At 36.4% G+C, this 24,140-nt stretch overlaps 1 non-coding gene across 1 annotated transcript; it reads left to right on the plus strand.

The window, feature by feature from the left end:
* The first annotated feature begins 23,276 nt into the window (after nt 1-23,276).
* Nucleotides 23,277-23,348, plus strand: Trnah-gug. The gene has a single exon. It is a non-coding gene; the product is annotated as a tRNA-His (tRNA).
* The last annotated feature ends 792 nt before the right edge of the window (nt 23,349-24,140 follow it).

The following is a 24,140-nucleotide window of genomic DNA, read 5'->3' on the forward strand; positions in this document are numbered from 1 at the left end:
GGAATACGAAAAACATCGGACACAGCTTTACCGGCGTTCTTGTCCTCGGTCCACGCAAATCGCGCAGTAATAGCCAAAATCTTAGAGCCCTCATCTTGCCCATTCGTCATTCCCTTTGCGGACGAGGCCAAGGATGCCTGGGACATTGCTAGTGCCGGCAGCGAGGTTCCCAAGAACACATCTTCCCAAAGGCTCTGGGACGAGCCCATCTGCGAACTGGTGCGTAATAAACTGTTTAACACGTCTACCAGCGCCGTAGAACGGGCTCGACTTTTGGCCGTGGAGAGGTGGGAGTCGGGAGCTTGGCTGCAGGCACTGCCATCTAAAAACACAGGAACATTGCTGGACCGTAATACATTCCGTCTTGCCACTGCCCTGCGTCTTGGTGTCCCCCATGTCGTCCCCCATCAGTGTGTTTGCGGCGCGCGCGTTGACAGCTATGGTCACCACGGGTTGTGCTGCTCGCGAAGTGCCGGACGCTTTTCACGGCATCACAACCTGAATGACCTCATTCGTCGGGCTCTTGTGACTGCCGGCGTGCCAGCGATACTGGAGCCCTCCGGTTTGGCGCGCGACGATGGCAAGAGACCCGATGGAATGACCCTGGTGCCCTGGAGTGTGGGTCGGGCCCTTGTGTGGGACGCTACTTGTGTCGACACACTCGCCTCGTCCCATATTCAGAGCACCTCGAGCTGTGCGGGCGCAGCCGCAAACCAAGCAGAGAACCTCAAGCGGCGCAAATATGAGAACCTCAGCGGAGATCTTATATTTGAACCGTTTGGGGTGGAAACTCTAGGCGCATGGGGTCCGGGGGCACATAAGCTTTTTAGAGGAATATCTAAGAAGCTTGTTGAAGCCACCCGAGACCCCAGAGCTGGGAGCTACCTGGCACAGCGGATAGCAATTGCCATCCAACGTGGCAATGCTGTCAGCTTGCTGGGCACTCTGCCAGATGGGGACGACTTGGGCAAGTTTTTCTTTTTATAGTTTTATATTTAAAGTTTGTATATATAATATATCTGTATATTTTAGATAGTATTTTAGTGTTTACATTTCTATCATATATGGACAATAATATTATGTTTTAGAAGAAGTATCTTAGTTGCTCTGCAAGAGATGCTGCAAAGTTCCAGGTACAATATTATCTATCTTACTTTTTATATCGGCACTCTAAGATACATCAAACTTCATCCAACCTTTTTCTACAAATTTTCATAATAAACTGAGTTCTTATTTTAAACTTTAATAAACTACCAGCTAGTATTATTCTTAGTGTGAAACTTCTATGCAATTATTACGAAGTGCTTTTTTATTTTCAGCTCAATGTCTCAGATCGTAAAGTTCAGTTTTATTTGCACTCATTACCTCCTACAATCAGTTTTCATTTAGCACTATATTACCTTCAATTTGAAAATGGCGGGGAACGGAGCAATCAGTAAGAAATACGAAATAAACCAGTGGAGTTGAGAACAACCAGTTTAGCTTGAGCTCTGATAAAGTAAAATACCTTTTATTGAAATTAATGAACGTTGAATTAATATTATTTTGTTCTATGAGAAGACGTTATAACATTGTAATAGATTAATTATAAGCTGTGATACTTTTGCTTCAATAATAAAATGTGTCTAAAATGCTGTTTATTCAGGACACAATTTGCATCATGCGACCTCTCTATGGTGGACAAATAAAAGTGATTAAAGTAACATGAACGATAAGTGTAACATATTCGTCAATAATGTCACAAATTGACTGAATACAGCACAATTATTCAGAAAGCAATAACAGTTGTCTATTAACGATCTTAATATCATGACGTTACATTATGATAATATTGGCAGTAATTAATACAAGATTTAAAATTGATTTATAAAAAAATATTCATTTGCATGACGTCAGCCAAGTGTCAACGCGCATTTTTTCGGAATATTGGTCAATTACATTACACTATACTATAATGTTAGCGAAGTAATTGTATATCAGTGTAAATTCGATTCACAGCTCATCTTACGCTGGTCTCTTACAAGGAAAACTCGGAGCATATTCGAAAATCTCGAATATCACTTAGCCCTAGGAGTTATAACAATAAATTTCGCGATTTACATACGGGCGGGCTGAGAGGGCCTTCCGCGTCGCTAAACACGCTAATACCAGGCTTTCCTGTTTTTCTCGTTTATGTATATCAATAAAATTATATGTCTTGTGAATTGAGTCCACTTCGTAGTTCGGGTGTTTATGACCTCTTTTAGATTATATTAAAATATTGTAATAGCAAAAATTGATATGGACGGCACAGTTATAAAATATATAATAATAATAATAGCTCCCACACCAGTTTCGGTTACGGTGGCCGGTTTCATTGAAACCAGGCCAGCTACGCAGCAGTAATTTTATAGTGCCCAAGTGTGTGCGCAGTACACAAGAGCACTCTATTCCACTCATAACTGACGGGACGGAAGACTGACACGACCGGCGAGATATCAAGCGCAGGACCGACTTTTTATATGCCCATCCGACGCATGGATCATCTTACTTGTCAGACAATCAGGTGATCAGCCTGCATTGTCCTAACCAAACTTGGAAATAACATGTTTCCAACGCGGGAATCGAACCCACGACGTCCGAGTCAAGAACCGCGCTCTACATCACTAGACCACGGAGGCGTTTAAAATATATTATTCAACTATACTAGAAGACGCCCAAAATTCCCGGGACTTAAAGTACCATACCAAATTTCGGCAAAATTGGTTCAACGTTTTGGGCGTGAAAAGGTAACAGACAGAAATGTAGACAGACAGATAAATTCACATTTATAATATTAGTATATTCATGAATGAAAAAAGTAACACATAACCATAACTGCAGGCGGATCGAAAACACTCGATTTCTTAAAACAAAAGATAAAGTGAAATATCACTAGGTACAGTGTTTGCCATTCTCCTTTGATGAAAAAAATCCAACAATAACAAAATCACAACGAAATGCATCGTCCGAGGCGATGGTCCACAGTAACACGATGAATATAAACGATGCACATCCGAACCGCACCGGAAACGCCCAGATTTGTCACTGTCAAATTTGAATGCGGGGAAAAACGTACGTCATCTGTTACACAGACTTGTGTGGCACTAATTCCGCCTTTTGTGGTGCTGGAAACGAGTTTGATATGTAATCAGAAAATAGATTAATCTCAGTGCATTTTTTTTTTTTTTTCATTAAATAAAGGGGCAAACGAGCAAACGGGTCACCTGATGGAAAGCAACTTCCGTCGCCCATGGACACTCGCAGCATCAGAAGAGCTGCAAGTGCGTTGCCGGCCTTTTAAGAGGGAACAGGGTAATAGGGCCCTCCCCTATTACCCTGTTCCCTCTTTATTAAGGAAGTTTTTAATAAGGAAGGAAAGGGAAGGGAATAGGGGAGAGTAGAGAAGGGAAGGGAATAGGGTAGGGGATTGGGCCTCCGTTAAACTCACTCACTCGGCGAAACACAGCGCAAGCGTTGTTTCACGCCGGTTTTCTGTGAGAACGTGGTATTTCTCCGGTCGAGCCGGCCCATTCGTGCCGAAGCATGGCTCTCCCACGTATAAAAGCAAAAGATATTAAATACATAACAGAAATAGTTTTGATATAATAAAGTGTTTTTATTTGCGAAAGATTACTTAGACGGTTAAACACATATTATATACTTGTGTGGCGTATAGCTTTTTCTGCCAATTATTATTTAATTTATTTAAGAACATAAAAATCATTACTATATCGTATTATGACGAGTTATTTAGGTCAGCCATTCTTAAAATGTGCTACGCGCAGTCTTGGAGCTTCACAAAGGCCTTGTTAGGCGTTCCGCGAGCGACAGACAAATTGTTTTAAAAATGACAATTCATTGAAAGTCGGAACATTTTTTTTTGGGGATACGTCAAAAATATTACTCCTTAAATGAGCTCTGCCAACAAAAAAGTTTGAGAACCGCTGATTTAGGTAGAGGCTTTACTTACATCAACGGGAACTATACTCGCGCGCGTTCAGACTTCAGTAGTTTTTGCACGAAAAAGTAACAACACACATATCTCTAACTTAGACCTTTAATTATAGTCCGGGTTCCAAAGAACAATTTTTTTTTATGACTATCAAGCTAATTTTTGATGGTCCTAAAATATGGATTGTTCTATTTGTAGGACAATGTTACTTTTAAATTATGTAATTATAATTATTAACATACCTATACACAAAAAATAATCGGCCAAGTGCGAGTCGGGCTCGCGCACGAAGGGTTCCGCACCATTATAGTGAAAAATTATGCCAAAATTTTTTTGATTACAGAACCCTGATACGAAACCCTAACCAGCAGATTTTTTGGATATTGGTAGGGTAATAGTTACATAATTTAAGAGTGACATTATCCTCCAAATAGAATAATCCATATTTTAGGACCATCAAATCAAAGTATTAAATCCTTTTTATCTCTGTTAGCTACCACTCTCAAGATTTTTCGCAAATAAAATTGTTGTTTGTCTCATCAAAATGAAGCTACTCACAAAAAATAAGCTTGATAGTAATAAAAAAAAAGTTGTGCTACGGAACCCGGACTCTTACTGCCACACTCAGAGTGGAACATTAATTACTTAAGTGTAATTAATTCAAATTTTGGACATAAGCCCCCATACATTATCTGTCAAACTCTTCACTAAATTGAAGGTTAATCATAATTAAATATCTATGAGTACGGCGGTTAGTATTTAGTAGTTTACTTAGGGTTGATAAATCTGTATTTATTACTGAACTAGAATGTGTGGAACATTTTACGTTGTTACCATCGAAATGTAAATGACACAACACAAAACACAGCCTCCATTTCCCTCATCCCGCCATATTTCACTATTGAACAGTATGAATTATCGCTGTCTTCGTAATTCCCGGATTTTTATCTCATCCATTATTTAGCTGGAGGCTTAACGATTTACAGTTTCCGTGCATTATGCACCTGTCCCGACTTCTTTGTGATTCATTATGATCGAGTGTGATTGTTTGATGTAGATAATAATAATAATAATATAATATCTATGGACGCTTCACACCACGTCAGTCTGGCCCCGTGCTAAGTACCTGAAGGACTTGTGTTACGGGTACCAGACAACGGAAATATATTTAATACTTTTATACTATACATAATATATTTAAGATTTTTATTATATCATACACATATTAAATAAACATCCAAGACCCAGGAACATTGAAAACTTTTTGTTCCGTCGGCGGGATTCGAACCCGCGACCCCCGGCTTGCGCTACCAACGCGCCACCAACTGAGCCACAGAGGTCGTCGAGATATCCATTACTAATATTATAATTAATGTGAAAGTGTGTCTGTCTGTCTGTTACCTCTTAAGATACTTTGAGTCCCGGGAAAGGACATAAAATACTTATTATTATCCTGGAAATTGTACGGTTCTCGCGCGATAAACCGAGTTGAGGGCGTCATCTAGTGAATGGTTAAAATATAAATACTAAAAAGTAACGTCTTTAAGACTTATGACGATAGACGTATTTAAATATCATGTACCTACTAGTATAGTCGGTTTCGATTCAATATAATCTGAATGAAAAATAAATGTTGGACGGCTATAATGCTATTTAATGTCGCACAAGATATACAAAGGCACATTAAATTGGTAATTATTATTACGACCTGATTAAGTGCTTCGTTAACCTTAAATTAACTTTGAATGTGAATAATTATAAACAATAATTAAGATACCTACTGAAATATAAACTCAGCATTTTGAGACTTCAGGACGACAATTATAACAAAGTTACAGTCTAGCTATTAAAATTGAAAATTTAAATAAAATATGATTAAGAAATATGAGGTACTTCTCGGGACTGCACTGAGCACGGTTCCACAGATTATAATTATAATAATATTTACAGTAGCATATTTTGTAACTACTTCATAAGACAAACATACTAGTTCCGTCCTACTATAATTGAAGGTGAGAGATTATGAGAATGAATATACGTGGGAGAGCCATGCTTCGGCACGAATGGGCCGGCTCGACCGGATAAATACCACGTTCTCACAGAAAACCGGCGTGAAACAGCGCTTGCGCTGTGTTTCGCCGAGTGAGTGAGTTTACCGAAGGCCCAATCCCCTACCCTATTCCCTTTCCTACCCTCCCCTATTCCCTTCCCTACCCTCCCCTATTACCCTATTCCCTCTTAAAAGGCCGGCAACGCACATGCAGCTCTTCTGATGCTGCGAGTGTCCATGGGCGACGGAAGTTGCTTTCCATCAGGTGACCCGTTTGCTCGTTTGCCCCCTTATTTCATAAAAAAAAAGAAATTAAGTTAAAGTATTTTACTACTTGTACTTGTGTACTTTTCCTGATTTCCATGAAAACCATCACCGTTACTGAAACCGGCGTAGTTTAAATATTGTTAAACAGTGATCATTACAGGATTTTTATATGAAAATCAATTTAATATTTTCAAATACTACTTTCAGTACTATTTTCCGTCCTACATGGTACAAACCTATCTTAACCGTGTGCTCTATTTTGCCACATAATCCCTAGGGTCTTGACTGCAGACCCTTGCATGACCTTTCCAGACCTATTGTGATCCCTCGTGTCACAATAGTGGTCTACTTGTTCAATGTGTGAATGTATGGGGAAGATCCCCAAAGATACAAATTGAGTAATTTGTTTCTTTCATAGTTTCTCACTTTTTGTGTGTTTTGTCCACTATATATATATTTTTTTATGAAATAAGGGGGCAAACGAGCAAACGGGTAGCCTGATGGAAAGCAACTTCCGTCGCCCATGGACACTCGCAGCATCAGAAGAGCTGCAAGTGCGTTGCCGGCCATTTAAGAGGGAACAGGGTAATAGGGGAGGGAAAGGATGGGAAGGGAAGGGAATAGGGGAGGGTAGGGAAGGGAATAGGGTAGGGGATTGGGCCTCCGGTAAACTCACTCACTCGGCGAAACACAGCGCAAACGCTGTTTCACGCCGGTTTTCTGTGAGAACGTGGTATTTCTCCGGTCGAGCCGGCCCATTCGTGCCGAAGCATGGCTCTCCCACGTATAAAATATCTTTCAGTGTTTTTAATGATTTCATAATTTGCTTTTTTAGCTATTGTAGTAAATCAAACTACCTTTAAGATGAGAGCGTATTCCCTATTAAAAGACCGGCAACGCACCTGCAGCTCTTATGATGTTGCGAATGCCCGTGCGCGACGGTAGTTGCTTTCCATCAGGTGACCCATTTGCTCGTTTGCCTCTTTATTTTATAAAAAAAGCGCACAATCCTGAATCACGCTATCGAATGCTCTGAGATCGGTGCGAGCTGCGACATACAACGCCAGAAATGACCATAGTGGGCTTGATCGAACAACCGTTCGGTCAAAAGATCTTTCCTTCCCAAACATTCCCAAACATGATATCCCCATAATATTATCTTATGCTTTCTAAACATAAAACAACGGCCATTGCCCATGAACACGTGATTTGAATGATAGTACTTGCTACAACACTTTTTATGCTGATTTTAACGATACACGCACAATCAGTGTCGTCCTATTTAGGTATAATTTATCACATATAATCCGAGTTGCACAGCGCACTACATCACGCGCGCGTATTAATCATGCGTTTTATGTAAATTTCACTAAGTGCTCCTGATAAATGGATGGTCAGTGCTGGCTACTGTGACTGTGGACTTAAGCCATGGATATGACTTTGGTGTAAATGTTTGGATCGATATTTGCGTTTATTTAGCACAGAGGAATATGTATACGCTCAATGCTCATCTGTTTCCAGAAGTAGGCTGCTGAGTTTCTAGATTTCGATGTAAAACAATCTAACTGGTGAGGCAATGTGTGACGTATTACAATGACATCACAACAAAGTACCAAGTACATATAAGTCAATGCGCTGGCAGAATGAATGAACAGTGTCAGTATGACGTCGATTCTAGAATATACTGGCCAGGCTACTATTGTAGTGGGTTATATTTCTGAATATACCCAGTAGTAACTTCAAGTAGCAAAAATATTAAGTACATTAAATAACAAATTAAAGGTTGAAATTACAGTAAATACTTTCCTCGATGTTCAAATATGTGTATAATATTATGTTTTCTTCAAAGATAGTAAAATTAATGTAAAATCTAAATAATTAAAAAAATAAAACAAAAAAGCACAAGTCCGCATTTTCCGTGGTCAAAAAGCTGTCCACTTGATTTCATTTTTCACTCGTCCACTGACATGGGTATTGAAAAGGAGTTTGTTTTTGTTCGGACCCTCTGTGGGACTGTTGGTTTATATTTGTTACATCATTAACTTGGATTACAAAGGTTTTTGTATGGAAGGGTTTTGTAGATGGGCTTTATAAATTGTCTTGGTCTTTTTGCGCATCTCGGGTATTACATGTTGTTGGTGCTTAATAAACACATTTTGATAATTAAAACTCCCACATTCTGCTTTTTTTAATCCAACCTTATATAATTAAACAGTTTTATAGTGAAAAATAGATTCAAATCGATATAGGACAGTTAAGTATAAAATCGTTAGGGGTAAACTGTTCGAAACCTTGTTATATTTTTAGTTAAATATCTACAAATAATTTAAGTTTGTCAAAGAACAATTATATAACCAAGCATAAAAAAATGTATTATTTACTCATCAATCTTGTGTTTCCCATATATTAGAAAACAAGTGATTTTATTCCGAAAAACAACCTAACAAACCGTGAAATTAAACAACCCTTCCTTACCATAACAACCACGGTGCTATGAAATTGACAAATCATGTCTGTATGACTGAGATCCACATTTGTATCGGCTGAGATATTGTAGCTATTAGTGGGGGTCAAGATATATTGGCTATGCTAAAATCGTTGATTAAAGATGGGTCAGTTCCGGGAGAATATCTGTAATACGTTAGTTATCAAATAACACACTAAAATAATACATTTACGCTTACTTCGGTACGGTACATGAAGTTTTTCAATAAGTGAATCAGCCCTGGATTTATAAATAGGCCGTTATAGGCCACGGCCTAGGGGCGACAGCGTCCATAAAGGCGCTACAGGAGGCCTACCACGAAACCGTTGGGACTAGAACGATCGAACGAAAATGCCGCGTCCTGCGAAACAACGTCGTTTCATGTTCGTTACAGTAAGACGCAGCATTCTCGTTCGATTGTTTGAGTCCTAAAACGGTTTGGTGGTACGGGTCCAGATTACGTATGGAGCGGCGGAAATACAGTGGCTATAGGACTGTTTCACCACTTCCTGGTAAGTGTCGGATAGGCTATCCACAACTTATCTGACAGATACTCCATTCTCTATCTGTCAGATAAGTTGCGGATAACCTATCCGATACTTATCAGGAAGTGGTGAAACAGGCTCTTACTCTCATGAAAAATATAATTTCGGCACTGATTTATCTACTCACTGAACTACTCACTAACAAGTCTTTTTGTAGCTTAACTAGGTGACCCGTGAACTTCGTATCACTTAACCACGAATATTTCAGAATTAAAATTTGAGTAATCGATTCAGCCGTTCACGAGTTATAGCGGGACTAACAAAACTGAAAAAATATTTACTTGTATAGAAAATAGATTATTACATTAATCAAAATAATCAGAGGGTATCTGTACTAATTGAGAAGGCAGAAACATAATATTATTATAATCGTTGAAAGTTTTTAATGAAGGATTTAAAAAGTAAAAAAAAAATTCATACTTCTTGAATTTTGTAAGATAATTATACTACCCTAGTATATAATTATTATAATTCATACTACTAATGACGACCACAGATTATAGTAATAAACAATTTTGGGGTGATGTTGTGACATATTTTAATTATGCCGCCATTTTAATTTTCAAAACTAATCCGCTTACAACACCGCGCTTTCGTGGCCAAATTATCAACTAGTGATATGACGTTCATATCGATGTTTTAACCCCCGATAAAAAAGTGTTTCATATTCTTTGAACTGTCTGTCTGTTCATAACATCGCAGCATCCAAGCGGGTGAACCAAATTTTATCTAGATTATTCTTGTCTAAATGCTAACTTGTGAAATATTTTCAGAAAAAAACTCGCTGTCATTTTAAAATTTAACGATATTATTCCAATTTCTAGAATATTGTATAAGATCGAGAATTATGTTATTAGACTAAGGTTTGGTTCACACGGCACAATCCTACACGTTTTTGGAACGAAGTGTGAGCATAAGGAATCGCGCGTTGCAAAAAGACGGAAAAAAATTTACGAAAAGTTGTACCTAACGACACTTTTTGCCACTATCTTGATCTATGTCTGTGATTTTTGCTATAATTGTAAGCTGTGCGGTAGTGCTTTGTTTCTCTCTCTCTCTCACACTAAGAAATAACCCTTGACACCACGAAAGTTTTTTTCAGGTAAGTATACGTCTTAACGAATAAATAGTGGCGCTTACAATGTATAATGTATATAATATATTATAGAACCATTCACACGTCGATTGTAGGTACTGCAACAAATCGTGTACCAACAAATCCACTACAAGCCATCGCCAAACGAAAACAAAAAACATGCAGGACAATGCCCTGTGAACCTGGCCTTATTAATAGAAAAACGAAATTCAAAACAAGTACAAGTATCTAATTTTTATTCTGAAATAAGAGTAAACATACTTTTTTACTAACATCTATTTCAACAACTTAAATAACCAAAAACCTAAATTCTAGCTAACCTATAAAAATGTACCAGCATCAAACAAAAAATGTTACATTCCCCTTTCTTTTCCTACTCTTTCTTAACCATAATACCAAATCATCGATATCGACAAAACCTCAACCGCATCACTATTTTAGTGATGTAATTAACACCGGCTAATCCTACCGCGACAGGTTTCTTATTAACACCATTTGTCAGCTAGGGATGTGCCCCGGGATTTACTTATCAGCACATCACTAGTACAGGGTATTTATAATTTGGAATATTCATTTCAGACTTTGGAGATTAATAGGGGTAGTCACCCTGATAATTGGAACAGAGAATTAAAGTTTGAGCTTGATAAATTTTAGTCTGTTTTGAGTTAGAAGTTTGGAAGAAATAGTAACAACCTAAATGTAATAATATAGCTGTCCCGGCAAACGTTTCTTTTCCATATAAAGTATTTCGCCCGTATTATTTTATTGAAGTGACTAAATAAGTAAGTATTCGCTTTCAGTCTCGAGTTGTAATAATTTACTATCAATTCAACAAATGCACTTATCAATATAAAAAGTACCCAGTAGCCGATTCTCCGACCCACTGAACATGCATATAAAATTTGGTTAAAATCAGTAAAGCCGTTTCGGAGGAGTACGCTATCTAACATTGTGACACGAGAATTTTATATAAAAGAAGATAAAAATAAAACAAGATATTCTATAAGATCAATATTTTTTCACACTTAAAATGCTTTAAATTATTGTCTGGCCATTACCTTTCGTAGCTACGTATATATTATGTACTACTTAGTTGACTAGCGTAGTTTGTCTCACTTATAAATGAAAAACCAGCCTTACTTTGTTACTAAAACTCTGTCTTTACTATTTATTTCGTCTGAATGTACTTCTTTTAATTCTCTCCTTACACCCTACTTTATTCTCTACAATTCAACAAAATAAAAGCACTCTTTTGTAACTTGAAAATGTCATCTAGTTGGGCCAAAAATATGCGTCGTATTCATCATCGAAATTATAAAAAGAACTTGTTATTTTGACTATTAACTGCGCGACAGTATCTTAAGTATCTATCAATCAAAATGACTGTTGTATTTTCGACTTTATGTCGTACACTTAAGGGCTACTGACCACACAATAGTAGATTTTAAATTGACATCATTAATATCTTCTACCCTATGTTATCCTGGTAGCTTTGTGAATTTTAAAGCGCAGAAGATGACAAATGGCCATGTTAAAAAGCTTATAAACCTGATTGTAAGTGTATGACGTGACCTTCATAAAAGCTATGTTTTAGCACCTCCTTTGTTTCAATATAAAATGCATCCCGATGAAATACATCACCCCCAAGCCTCTACACAATACCCCCATTTTTAGACCTTCAGCGCCCACAGGGGGGGGGGGGGCTGTGTGTTATCGACCACTTTGGGAAAGGCTGACTGTTCTACTTATATAAATAAAAATGAATTTTAAATTTTGTGAGTCTCGCTAAAACTCAAGTATGTCAGAAACGATCTGGCTACTTTTAGTCTGAAAATACGAACATAAGTCATAAACACGAATATTCCAAGGTTTGTATTAGGAGTTAAGTGATACAAAGTTCACCGGGTCAACTATACGGTACTCGGTGAAATATGGCGGTAGCGGTCATTGACTCCCTGTCAAAAACTTGTAATTTTCTATATAAAAGTAGCGCGATTGACAGTGAAGTGTCAGATCTTGTCAATTGCGGCTTTGTTTACAAAATGGCAAGTTTTTGACAGGGAGTCAATGACCGCTACCGCCATGTTTCGCCGAGTACAGTATAGTAATATCTATTACTAGAATAATTGAGTCTACTAGAATCAAAAACCGCAATGTCCAATAATGATTCTATTGGACATTGCGGTTTTTGATTCTAGTAGACTAATATGTCGTCCACAACTCCGTTGTAATCGCGCGTTTATTGCGCGGAAACCGTACATTTTTACGGGATGAAAAGTAACTTATAGGAAGGAAGGACATATCCTTTCCGGGACTGAAAGTATCTCCATACCAAATTTCAGCAGAACTGGTTCAGCGGTTGGAGCTTGAAGAGGTAACAGACAAACAGACAGACACATTCTCGTATTCATAATAGTATTATGACATAAGAGAGAATTGTTAATATCCATATTAACAATTCTCTCTTATGTCATAACGCGAACGGTATGTTCTTTTCAAAATTCTGGAGTTTAATTTCAAACCATAAATTATAAATGATTTGTCCGGGTGTCTCACATAACAAAACCACAATAGACATAACGACCAGTAGTTCGACTGCAAAGAGACGGACAGGTTTCAATATCTGTCAAATTCGTCGGGTTTTACTAGGATTATAAATGGAATGTGCCTCGCGCTGGCTGATATAATTTATTTTTAAATATTTAAAATAAAGATTTCAAAATTGGATTCTGACAATTTTAATCGCATGTGCCAAAACACAAACAACAATACGACCAAAGAGGAACACGTTCAGCGAATATGTCATAGTTTTAAATTCGTAGGTAACAAGTTAACAACCCTAGCAACGATTTTCGTCATAATACGTCAAATTTAAAAATTTCAACATCAGTTCTAAGTCGGCATACTCTATAATTCTGTCTACTCTGACAAAACTAAACAGCGAAACTAAATTGCGACATTTATTTACGGCGCCTGACAAAAAATAATAGCAACGCTGTTCTTGTGATTTTAGTATGTTGTTTAAGGTTTATCTTGCAATGTATGTTATGCATATTATTATTTTCGGGACTCGTTTTAATAATGTGTGAAATAATACTATTTGTTAGAAAATGGTAAACTTTTTGTTACTTAAGTATTTAAATTATTGAAAAAATAATAAAATATTTGACCATAAAGACCAACAAAAGAAATATGCTGTTATTGCTGTGTAAATTGTGAATTAGTATCTTTACATTTCATCAACTTATAGCTCCTATTAACATAAACCTATTGCATTTCTCACTCATTACCGTGTACTCATTAAGATTACCATCAAAATAGGTCCAGCCTGTCAATAAAGTAGCCGCTTCATTAAGTCAATCTACCCCCAGATATTAAGATAGGACTAATCCGCACATAACTTAGGATCAGTACTTGACCATTGTCCTGTTTAATTTAAACGGGAGTGGGCATGGAAATTGATTATGGGATCCCAGATTAGGATAGGGCGGCATCATCGGAGAGTGTACCATCCATTGCCGGTTGCAGATGGGCTAGTATGGCATTCTCTCGCCAGTCGTGTCGGTCAGTTTTGTCTTTTACACTTTGTATATTCTATCTCCACTCCTTGCCTTGCTATCTTATCTATACAAATTTCGAGTCGGGGAGCTTTGGCACCGGTCATTTTATGAGAGTAAAAGAATAGAGAGTGCTCTTGTGTACTGCGCACACACTTGGATACTATAAAATTACTCCTGCGTACCTGGCCCGGTTTCAATGAAATCGGCCACCGTCACCGAAACCGGTGTGGGGGCAGACTGAAGAGATCTGACTTCGATTTTTATTCTTTTTTTAAAAAAGGCTGTAGCAAAGTATTCCCTCATTTATTGCTTGATTTTATTGCTTCCCGGGAAATATTCTACGACAGCAGGACCGATCTTCAGGCTCTGTATCTAGGACAGTCATGATGTGGACAAATCGGAATTTTAAAAAAGAAACATTCAACAAAAAATGAAATAAAAGTTGTTTTATTACTGAATAAATTTAAAACAAATATTTTCAGAAATGGTGCCTTCCACCGGTTCGGGAACTAAAACAGAAATGTTGTTGGTGGCGCTTCTACCATTCTGCCTTACAATAAGAAAGTTATATTTTACTACGTATGGTGTTAGTGTGTCTATTTTTCTATGTTTTAATATTCGTAGAACAGACTTGAGACAGGGAAACTAAGCGTGATGTTCCTATACTATACCTGGAGAAACATGGCGCTAGCGGTCATTAACTCCCTGTCAAAAAACTTGTTGTTTTCTATATAAACCGCGATTGACAACGGACTAGGAACATCTGACTGCATTGTCAATCGCAGTTTATATAGAAAATGACAAGTTTTGACAGGGAGTCAATGACCACTACCGCCATGTTTCGCCGAGTACAGTATAGAAAAATCTTTCATAATTATGAAACCAGCAATGTATAGCGTCTATAGATCCTGGTCGCCATATTCATATGAGAGATGAATTCCAAAGCTATGCTGTAATGATTTCAGTAAACCTCTGCAAACTTAATGATGAATTTCACACCGCTACCGTAGTCTCTATTCCAACGCACTAAAGTTCAAATTCCCTTACTTTTGAAATTTTAAAACCATGATTAATTTGTTTATTGTTGTCGTAAGATTTTATGTTTCTGGGGCAATTATGCAAAGTATTCCCCTGGGTTCAGTTTTTGGTTTTTGGTCAACTTGACCCGTCAACTTCGGTCGTATCGTAAATGTTAATGTTTCGTTCGCTATTGTATTAGCTACCGTTTGTAATTAAGTATCTAATACTGATGTTTATTTGAATCATAACGTACTTACAGAGAAGGTATTATTTTTTATGTTCTGGATATAAACACAGATTAAGTAATTTGTGTTTATATCAATATCGCGGTTTCTGAGACAAACATTCTTGTTTTCGTCAAAAATGTAGAGACAAAAGTTTTAAAAGGGTTCTACCACCAGAAAGTTTGAGAACCGCTGACTGATAGATAAATAATGTTGAACGAATGTTTAGTAATATAGTACGACGACTTTATTACATCAATGTTCTTGTCTACAATATCGCAAAACGGTTTTAGTGACGTCATGTACATGTTATGTCAATATAATTTATGGTACCAGGAGTCCATGTAATATAGGAGATAAGGTAGCTAATTAGAGACAATTAGACGCGAGTAATTAGGAGCTGATAACTCGCTGATTAACTATTGATACATTGTCGGCCACATTGCAAGATGGCGGCGAAAAGTGGCCGATAAGCTGATTATAAATTCAATTATTGATTGTAATTTGGCGGGGTGATTTGCAATAATAATTGTATCTACAGCATTATAATATAAATACACTGCGAACTAATAATGTTCTTTGTAATGATTGAAATCCGTACCAATAATTGCAAAATGCTGTCTCTTTAATACCTCTTACCGTTTAAACTTTTTTGACACTGAGTCCCAAGAAAGGTACCTATCAAAAAGTTATTTTGTCGAAAAATGTTATGTGAACGAATTTCTACGAATTTAGTTTTACAAGGTATTTGATAAAACATGAATAAAATGACATTTTCTAAAAATGATTCCTAGCTAGATCAATTTATCGCCTCCGAAAACCCCTATATACTAAATTTCATGAAAATCGTTGAAGCCGATTCCGAGATTCCAATTATATAATAAAATATATATTATATATTATATTATATAATATATTTTATATAAGAATTGCTCGTTTAAAGGTATAAGATAAGTACTTAAATTTACATTAAATACTTATAGCATACCTACATATTTTCCAATAATTAATTAAGTAAATTAATTAATGAGGCATGAATATTATTACTAGGACACCATACAATTAGAAGAGGTCATTACTTTAATGCGTGTAAATTAGTAATTTGATGGATGGATATGATTTTAATTATGGATCTAAATAGCCCTCTTAACATATTAATATGACCTAAATAAAAGATCTTATCTTAGATTTAAATAGCGTTTAATTATCATAATATTATGGACTATTAGGAGGTCTTCAATTTATTATATTATTATCATACAAACTGATGATGCTAGCGACTTGTGACTAGCAGAAACTAACCATAGAATAGAACAGAAAATTATTTATTTGTACAACTTAAAACTAAACATGAAATAAAATATTATGTTGCAGTGCTAATGTTCTCACTAGTGCTTTCAATTTGTACTAAAATACTCTCCAAAAGATAATGTAATATTATGTATCTAACCTAAGCGCCTGTCCACATCTCTACGTCACTACCTACGTCGTCTATGTGGAACGGAACGGTGCGGTAACGTAGCACGGTACGTCGACGTGACGTGTAAATTTACGTCAACGTAACGTAAAAATGCACGTCTTTTTTCTTTTCTTTCTCCGTTTTTAAAATAGCAAAAGCAGAATACGTATTGTGCGGTCCAAATCTAGATCAGTAGTGAATCATGGCGACGTACAATGTTGCTATAAGATGACGTGCATTTTACGTTACGTTAACGTAACGTAAAATGCACGTCACGTCAATGTATCGTGCCACGTTGAAGACGTCGTGACGTGGAGATGTGGACAGGCCCTTAAAATTTATACACGTGAGTAAGTTAAGGCTAAATCAAAACATGTGTATTTGGATTTAGATAGCCAAATTCCATTATCTCCCTTAATTGGTAATCAATTTGTTTGGGGATCAGTTATTGGTTGTGACAATTTTACAATTTGACCCCATAATGTATTCACCCCATACATCTGTCTGACTGTGAAGACGGCTCGAGTTTCATCAAGATGAAGTTTCATTAAATTGTTGATTTGCCGTCAAAGTATTAAACACAATTTACGTGACAGACAGACACACTTTCGCATTTATTATATTAGTATGGATTATCATGTAGTAGTACAGATTAATACCTATTATTATTGTTATAATTTCTTGGTAAGCTTGATCACTGGTCAAGGTAATGAATGAAGGTTCACTTTTTTGAAGGTTAGGTAGACCTTCAGAACTAGAACTCCTAAAGTAACCGCAACCGAAACATCATAGTTGCTGAACGCCTCCGTGGTCCAGTGGTTCAGAGCATGGCTCTTGACTCGGTGGTCGTGGGTTCGATTCCCGCGTTGGAAACATGTTATTTCCAAGTTTGGTTAGGACAATGCAGGCTGATGACCTGATTGTCTGACAAGTAAGATGATCCATGCGTCGGATGGACATGTAAAAAGTCGGTCCTGCGCCTGATAATATCTCGCCAGTCGTGTCGGTCGTCCGTCCCACTTAAGAGTAAAAGGAATAGAGAGTGCTCTTATGTACTGCGCACACACTTGGGCACTATAAAATTACTCCTGCGTAACTGGCCTGGTTTCAATGACACCGGCCACCGTCACCGAAACTAGTGTGGGAGTATTATTATAGTTGCTGGTCTTTCTTACCTCTATAGGAGTCATATTATACAGGAAAACTTTCAGATTTTATGAAATTAAAGGGCATCCGTGGCCTAATGGGTAGACCTTTGGATTGCACTCGCAGAAGGTGCAGGTTCGATCCTAGGTGGTGGAGGCGTGTAGCCATGTACCAATGAGATCTCAAGTACACAATACAGACGCTCGTACGGTGAAGGAAAACATCGTGAGGAAACCCGCACACGTATTGACCATTTCGTTCCTCTGGACTAGGCTGACCAGTGACCATGTAGCGAGAAAGCCGTATGCGCTTGAGCAACCATACGGACATTTAAAACCTTGTCCCGGGCACTACAGTATTTGAAGAGTGGTTACTTCACTCTGAAAATACTGTATAAATCATCCACAATGGATGCAAAGGCCTAGTTATAAAATGACAAAAATATTGCTGTCGCTGGCTAAATATAGGAGAGTATCTAGGCATTGGACCGAATCTGCACTATGTCTAGTCTACCACTAGGCAACGAACTGTCAAACAACCCAATCCCTATTTATCAAGTTACACTAAAATATCTAATTCGCCTGTCAACACATATGACTGCGTTCACAAGAGGGATAACTGACACCAACGAATTAACTGTTACATATTGTATTCAGTTAGGTTAGATTAGAAATCTAATTTGATTACAAATTGGTTTTGATTGAATTTGTATAAAGAAATATGATATTATTACCTCAAAATTGTTATATATATATTATAAAACTCAAAGGTGATTGACTGACTGATTGACATAGTGATCTATCAACGCACAGCCCAAACCACTGGACGGATCGGGCTGAAATTTGGCATGCAGGTAGATTTTATGACGTAGGCATCCGATAAGAAAGGATTTTGATCAATTCCACCTCCAAGGGGTTAAAATAGGGGATGAAAGTTTCTATATAATAATACAACGCGAAGCGAAGCCGCGGACAAAAGCTCGTAGTTAATAATACGAAAGACCAAAATAATGTTTTTGTATGGTATTGCAAAATGCGTAATGCCATCCAAATAAAAGTAATAAGCATTTTCAAATTATCTTATTTGTAAAATTACGGTTGACTTTTCGTAATATCCCAAGGCTGCTGAAAATTTTAATTTAATTTTATCTGATCAAAGTTACTCATAATCCGTATAACCCTTTTGATTCCTAAGTATTTTATACCCTGTTATTAATTACTAGATTGTTCGCGCGGGGTACAATCGACCCCTTACGGAATATTAATAGAGATAAGGGTTAACGAATGTACGAAGCGTGAATGTATGTGGAGGTAGTGAGCCGTGAAAGAGGAATCATGCATGAAATGCTTAAATAGAAACTTTGTGTCATGATGCAAAATAATTTAATGCCTAAGAAATTGCATACCTATTATGATCCATATTGATATTATGAATACGCCCTAACCGCTGAACCAATTTTGCTGAAATTTGGTAAATAAATACTTTGATTCCCGGGAAAGGACACTTTAAATCCAAGAAAAATGTACGGTTCCCGTGCGATAAACGATAAACGCGTCATCTCATCATAATCATCATAATGCTTTTTAGGCTGACCAAGAAATTGATAAAAATGAAAATGTGCTAAGTAAGTGACTAAGGTAAGTATATTATAATAATGTACTTAAATTAGAAAAAAAAGCAACTTATTATTTTCTACAAACACAAAATATAAGTGAAATATAGAAACCAGCACTTAATATTCCATTAAATATACCAGACAAAATCACCCAATAATCCGATCGTCATATTTACTCATATATTCACAAAGCTGTCGCCAACATCAAAATTATTAACGAATTTACGACCTCCATTAACGCACGTCACTAAAAGCGTAATCAAATAAAATATAGCAGATACATCTTCAATATTCATGAAGATATAACCGCGAATCGTTCGTCCGGAGCAATATTTTTCTCAATCACCATTAGTACGTATCTGCCTGCCTACCGACCTTTAACAATACGAGTGATAGCGTCGTACTTCTCGCTTGTCACCCCAAAATCTTTCATTACTGCTGTATCTGCTGCAGCAATATCGTCTCTATTATGTTCTCTATTGGTTTCAAGTTTGGGTGCTCAGATGAGATCAGTTTGGTCAATCATACGCCGAACAATTTCGCAGCAGAATGCCGAATATGTCGACACTTCACTTTTATTGTATCAAATAATAGGGGTGTTCTTATAGCTGTTATCACGTGTTTGATCTAAAATGATACTTGCTTCTACTTGTGGGGTGTATTGTGTATTATCAAACGAACGCTTTAAATCTCCCTGATAATCCTAATGCGTCACCTTTTTGGTTAGCGGATTTTATAATTCCATTTGACTGTTATGGATATTGGAAGCTTGGTGTTTTGATCGTCTTTTATTATTAGATTTTTTATATTTATTTTAGTGGGGGAATTCTCATCTATCATACATTTTAAATTAAAATTTTACTACAGGTGCCCACAGGTGGCACGATCATAAATAGTTTACAGTAAAATATATTCCTAAAATAAAAATTTTACAAAACAAAACTTAAGGTTACGCTTTCAACAATATTTTCAGAACATTGCGCTGTTATTTCAATGGCGGCCTTAGATGGCTGTCGATTTACGCTTCTAAATGGGACTTTTCTACGATATTTCTCGAGATTCATAAAATAAAAGACCAATAGATTTCACGCATCAAATCTTGAAGACAGTAACCAAACGTAGCGTAGATTCAGATGGCTCAAAACGTTCTTCCACAGAGCAAAGGTATGAACAGATTTGGCACTTTCATTGCCATAATTTAAATTTGATTTGTAATATTTAGGTAGTAGTACCATTCTTCGCCTCAACTTAGATTGTTCAACAAAATTATAAGCCGATTAAATTCATAATGCATCAACAAAAATCTATGCAGCAATGTTTTAAATGTCTGTATCTGCACAAAATATTTATTCCTCAGCATTATTTACTTACTAAATTAATCATTAACGACTAAAGTTTATGATATGCCATATCTAATTTAGTTCCTCGTCCCTATCATCCGTCTCGAGACATAACCATTTCCTATTCTCGAATAAGTATCATCCGTCGAATACAAGTCTGCGAACTGACGTACTATCAAAACACAATACGTTATAAATAGCTCGCATTATATCAAAAACTACATCACTCTGCACCTCAATCGCCTTTACTACTGTCGACATAGAGTCTGAAATGCAAAATTGAGGGGTATCGTTGAAATTGTTTTGTATCTAGCATTTCAACTTAGCCCATAACCTCCCCGCTGCGAAAGGTAAGGAGCAATGGTTTTCGATAAATTGTGTCTTATTTATGTTTTCGGTGGCGTCGTCGCAGATTATTAGTTTGGCGTTAGTAAAATATGACGGGCATTTGTCTAATGGTTTTGGGGCTTACATAATTTGATAAGACAAAGTCGTGTATTCCGGTGCGGACTTTGAGATATTGCTATGAATTTTGCCTAAGGAAACTGTTTTATTGGTACTATTGTATTGGTATTGTTTTCTTGTTGTATCTTTGACTTTGGTACTAGAATAATAATTATCAAAGATAAGTATTTGCTAAATATTGTTATTGTCCATCGTTCATATCTAAGGATTTTTCGAATGCAAAAGTAACTTAATTTATTATATTAATTTCTTACAAATGTTAAAGTTTTATATAAACTTTTGTGCCCAATTCGCCGTTTACACTAATTTAATTTTTTTTTTTTTCAGTAAGTACTTTGTCATAGGCTTTTTACGTTAAAAAAATAAAAGATTAATGAAACTTTTTTACCCCTAAACAAACTTTGAAGGAAAACCAAAGTTTCTAAACAAGTTGATTGTTCAATTACCCACCTATGGAAAACAATGTTATATAATACAATAATATTAAAACGGGTAGTTAATATTATTTCTCCTGTCAATTTTCGTGTCGCCCAAAATAAAAGTATCACGTGACCAAACGTAATTTAAATAAATACACTTAGTTAAACAAAATTATTGTTGTACAACAGACGATTTTGACGCGATTTACTTGCCCCAAATAAATGCTATTAGAATTGTTTTCTTACTTGAATAAGTAATAGTGGGGTGATTATTATAAGAGGATTAAGGGGACATGACGTGCAGGATATTCAGAGAATTTGGTTTGATTTGACGAATAAATGTGATAAAATAGTTTTGAGTGTATGAACGTAAATCGTATTTATTATTTTCGCTGATTTTCATAGTGACTCGAAAAATTGCAATAGGCTTAGAATGATAAAAATATGAAAGGCTAACAAAATATTACCTTAAATTTTATTATTATGCGTTTCGAAATTCAACTTTACTACTTTACCTGGAGAAACATGGCGGTAGCGGTCACTAACTCCCTGTCAAAAACTTGTCCGTTTGTATATAAACCGTGATTGACAATGAAGTGTGAGATGTAGTCAATCGCGGCTTTGTATAAAAATTACAACTTTCTGACAGGGAGTCATTGACCGCTACCGCCATGTTTCGCCGAGTACTTACAGTTTAGTCTTAATGGACCTAAGATTCCAGTTTCTATGGCTAGACTGATTCTGAGGAAATTTTATGACGTGCTTGCTTATCGAATATGAGAATAGGCCCACGCTATGTTTACACTCTTAGGATGAAGCCAAACGAGCGTAATATATGAGTTGTGAGTCGCAGAATTTCGGCTGGCAGATATTCTGCTGCATTCAGTTTCATACAGAAGTCCTGATTTATTCACATGAGCGTAATTTTGTGAGTCATGATTTGCATGAAAAGATATTTACGCGACCGAAGTTCTGCTGCATTCAGTTACATACAAAAGTCCTGATTGATTCACACGAGCGTAATTTTGTGAGTCATGATTTTTATGAAAAGATATTTACGCGACCGAAATTCTGCGACTCACGACTCACAAATTACGTTCGTTTGTATAAGAAAAACAACGTTTGCTGTCTGAGCTCTACAATACAACTAGCCATGTTTGCCTTAATTAATAATTAATAATTATGTACTTATAATTAAGTATCCACTTATTTACTTTAATCGGTGTATCGTGACGCGTAATACAAGCTTAAACCACTAAACACGAAAATTACAAAAAAAAAAACTGAAATATTTCCTACTTTTGACACGTGACTTCAGCCATCATGTTGAATAATTTATGACGTAATTGATCTGTCATAATTGACGTAGTAGCATTTCATCAAATGAGCTTTATCACAATGGCTTAAGGTACATTTTTAACCGACTTCTATTGTAACAGAATGACTTTCACCTTCAAACAATTTTGTGAACGAGGAAAACTGTTTTCGACTTTTTTCATATAAGATACCAATCTATTTCTATATGATATTAAAAAAAAATGTTACTGTAACCTCAGAAAGTATTATGTAGATCCTGATTCACAATTTCGCCGCTTCAATCACCGCTCCGATAGCCGTGATCGTCTAGTGGTTAGGACCCTACGTTGTGGCCGTAGTAACCCAGGTTCGAATCCTGGTCACGGCAGTGTCTAACACTGTTACGGCGGAGCATTTCTTTTTCATTTTTTGCATCCTTTTTAACTTTTAATAAGTAAATTACTGTACGTATTTTATTTTATTAAAATGTTAAAAAAAATAGTTTTAGAAGATCTTAGTCAATACTCATTACTTTAATTTAACGAAATAAACAATTAATTTCAATAAAAAATTATAAAATACTTAACAATCAAAACTAATTCAAACTGACCAAATACAGTAAATTATAATATTTTAATAATTTCTTTTATTTTATAGATTCAACCTGTTGTCTGCAACACCAAATTCTAAAACACCATTATAATCGTCCATGGGACAAAATTATCCCAAACTTTTTACTCCTCGACACTCGCGAAACTAGGGCGAATTAATAACCATCTTGATATCTCCACGTCTGTACGACGTATGCGGGCACATTGTCGGCCAATCGATCAACTTCACAGTAATTGCACTCATCTGCATGTTAATTCTAACGCCCTTTATACGCGGAGAGATTGTACAGTTGGATAAAAAAATTGTCGGGAATGACTTTTTTGGCTTTAGATTTTTTTTTTAATTAAGATTTAAATTTTATTTTACTTTAAAAATGTTTTACATATCATATTATAATTATTTTAAAAATTAAATACTTAAATGTTTTTTCGCAATGACTAACCATACATTGCTTGTACTCCTGTTTCAGGCGCTCCAAGCGTATAAAATATAATATTTTTATTTGTCTAATTGGTGGGTTGCACCAGAGGCGAGGTTTTAGTTTCAGTATAGTCAAAGTTATGGTTAT

This window comes from Aricia agestis, chromosome 18 (genome assembly GCF_905147365.1).
Source record: "Aricia agestis chromosome 18, ilAriAges1.1, whole genome shotgun sequence".
NCBI lineage: Eukaryota > Metazoa > Arthropoda > Insecta > Lepidoptera > Lycaenidae > Aricia > Aricia agestis.